The sequence below is a fragment of the Helicoverpa zea genome, chromosome 26 (assembly GCF_022581195.2).
Source record: "Helicoverpa zea isolate HzStark_Cry1AcR chromosome 26, ilHelZeax1.1, whole genome shotgun sequence".
Classification (NCBI taxonomy): domain Eukaryota; kingdom Metazoa; phylum Arthropoda; class Insecta; order Lepidoptera; family Noctuidae; genus Helicoverpa; species Helicoverpa zea.
Window position 1 is genome coordinate 7,370,029 of NC_061477.1, and position 3,158 is coordinate 7,373,186.

The 3,158-nt window shown below is 35.7% G+C and overlaps 1 long non-coding RNA gene across 1 annotated transcript; it reads left to right on the plus strand.

Annotated features, from left to right (window-relative positions):
- Window positions 1-1,213: 1,213 nt before the first annotated feature.
- Window positions 1,214-2,168, plus strand: LOC124643020. The gene is made up of 2 exons (XR_006985858.1): window positions 1,214-1,697; window positions 1,771-2,168. It is a non-coding gene; the product is annotated as an uncharacterized LOC124643020 (long non-coding RNA).
- Window positions 2,169-3,158: the final 990 nt, after the last annotated feature.

Sequence of the window (3,158 nt, forward strand, 5' to 3'; positions counted from 1 at the left end):
TGCAGTTCTGCAGACCACGGGGAATATAAATAATATAGGGTCTATCTCTATTTAGAAATAAATGCGTTTTATTGGACAAGGTACTTTAGGTAAACGAAAACTATATCGTATCCATTTCTTGAAAGGTCCTTATTGTTATAAGGTAAGGTTATTGTAAGGTATTTTGGTTATTTCAAAATATCAAAGATACCTATTTGACTTATTCTGTGAGATATACCTAATCTCACTTAATAGGTAAACTCACGAAAAAATATAGTTATATCGGGTGTGTCGTACCTAATCACATTCAATCCTATCACATATACTTTATGATATTCTATCGCGAATTGTAAAAAAATAACCTAATCCATTCAGTGGTTTAGCCACAGGAGTCATTTTTCGTTTTCATAATTTACAACATCATGTGTAAAGCAAAAATATAGTTAGGAGTTTCGAATGTTTTAAAATTCATTTTCTTTTTATTTTTACGTATTTTCTTTTTGCTAATCGATATATTATATTAACCAGTATATAACGTATTTAATTTAATGTACGACACACCCGGTAAAATTATGTTGAAAAATTAGAGTACCCGTGCGGATTTACAATCTGTAGACTAGACAATCTCCCAATTTTTTTAAAGAGAATGTAGATTCCAATCAAAGTTTTCAGTCGGCCTCATACCAGCTACATACCTGATCTTTATAATATGCGTGCTACCATTCATCTTCATACTGATCTATGAGCCCAAGCCAACCGGCCGACTAAAAGTTTTTAGTGTGCGAAGAGATAATACCTAAGTTATGGAAGAAGCAAGAAATGATGCACTATAATAATTCTACCTAATTCATAGGACTTCAGTGGCTGGAGTTTACATGTGAATTTCATGGCTGTAATGAATGGGAGCGTCATAAATTAGCACTGTAGACCTCTGCAGTGTTCGGTGGGGTGTAAACCTTGTGGCACTGTGAATGCTATGCTATATTTAGCGGTAAATCTACAAAAGTTATTTTTGACACTTTTGGAAAGTGTAGCACAATATTTAAAAAATATATAACTAAAATATATTTTTAGATGTCAATCCTCCTTGCGCCCATCCTGCACCGAGCAGGCTGGCAAGAAGAAGAAGTTAAGACGTCGACTGCGATGACAGACCTTCAGAATTGACATGATTTCCAAATTATCTTGAATGCTGTATTTTTAATAACTTCGTTTTGATATCGTTAAATCATTTATAAAAGTAATGTTCGTAAGCAATAAAACTTGCACGGTTGTATGTCTATGAATTATGTGTTTTTAATGTTTGTCTACCCCTTCTGATCTGTCTTTTAAGATCAGAAGTGGGATAGCCACGCGTTCTTTACCGTTTCGTTTGCCGTCTAAATTCAGTAATTATTTGTTCTGTTATTGAAATTACATCTCAACCGTAAATAAGTTTTATTCTTACGCTCGAGAGTATTCTGAAGAAAAAGTATGAACTAGTTATAGTTCCGATACCGTTGCGATTCTATGAATGATCCCTATGTACTGTGACACAACCACGATATAACCGACAGCACATTGGAAGCCACAACATCAACATTATGGCAAAGAACTCGTCGAAGTCTTGACTAGAAATTGCAAGAGGAAAAGTGACAGCTGCTGTGTCTTGTTTGTAAAACAAAAAGCGATCGAATACTGGAGATACTGAAGATAGCCCACCAGCTGGAACTGCCTCAGTTCGATCTTACGAAGATTCCTTACAGCAGCAGATTTGTGTTTTAGAGTGAACCTCTTGGATTTCTTTTTCAGGATGAGTAAAGCACTGAAGCTCGAAGACAGTGGCTCTGAAAAGCCGTGTTGAAGTTTTACAAGTTGCAGATAATAAATTTATGACCAATATTTTATGATTTGGACAGTTTTGGATTATGAATTTTGCAGATAGGGCTGAAACTTTTCAACTTATCATAATATGAGGTATAAGTATGTCTGGCGTTGAGAAGGAAAGAAGAAGCGCTGTATCGTGTCGCTACCTTTTACCACGCTTTTAGAAAATGACTTCAACAAAAAGCCCTAAAACTGCCAACTGTTAAAACAAATTGAATATTCTGTGCGATGCATGATTTGCTGTACTAAAAATTTTGTTGAAAGAAGAGTATGGGTGTTGTTTTCATTATTCTTGGATACATTTTAAGAAATAATGGGAAATAATTTCTACTTATATAAAAAGGCCGGTTGTAGCTACAAAAAAAAAACATCACCGGTTTCCATGGTGACATATCAAAGTTGTTATCCAGATATTGTGTTTTATCTTTCATGTGGTTAATTTGTCTTATGGCGAGAATAGTATCTAATACGTGAGCTGGAAACATGTATCCTGTCTGTCGAGTGAAGCAGCTCATCAAGATATCGCGAGGTCGCTCGTGCTTTTCGTGTGGAAGGAACCTCTACTCTTGTCTCGCTGTGGTGTCACATAATGTGACTCCCTGCTGATTATAAAGCGCTAAGGCCTAGCGCTGTTTGCAGAGATATTACAAGAAGCATGGAGTGATAATTCTTGGTGAGATCAATCCAGTTCTTATGTATCTTATCTGTTATAAATAGTTAAGAAATTCAGTCATACGCAACTATAGTAAATCCTCTTATTGGCTTGCAGTGCGACTCGACGACTCGGGTTCGATTCTCGAAATGCGCCAGAAATATTCGATTAATTTTAGTTCTTAATACAAAACCTATGTTTTGAAGTTTGCGAAAGTGTTTGCATGACAGTGGAAACTGCAATAATGATGGCTAAATAGTAGAAGCAAAGAGATACATCTTCTATCTGCTTTTGAAATGTTTTGGCTTATCACATTTAACTAAATGTCTTTGCATGCAAGCTAGACTAAACAGAGCTCAATGAATTTGCTTCATATACTACCCCATTTATGACACTTTCTACTAAATACAGAAATATCAGTTTGCTGCTACCATGGTATAACTACGTTGTTTTAACCAATTGCTTACCAGTTTTGAGCAATTGCTTACCTATTATTTATAACGTACACTGACTGAGTATACCTCAAATTGTGCGTCAGACTTCAGATTGTGGTGTAGAATTACCTATACCTTCTCAGTACACAGTCACAATCGTACACTCACAGTCACACACTCACACACTCACAATCACTAAACAAGTTTGTTCTTACGACATCGCTTGC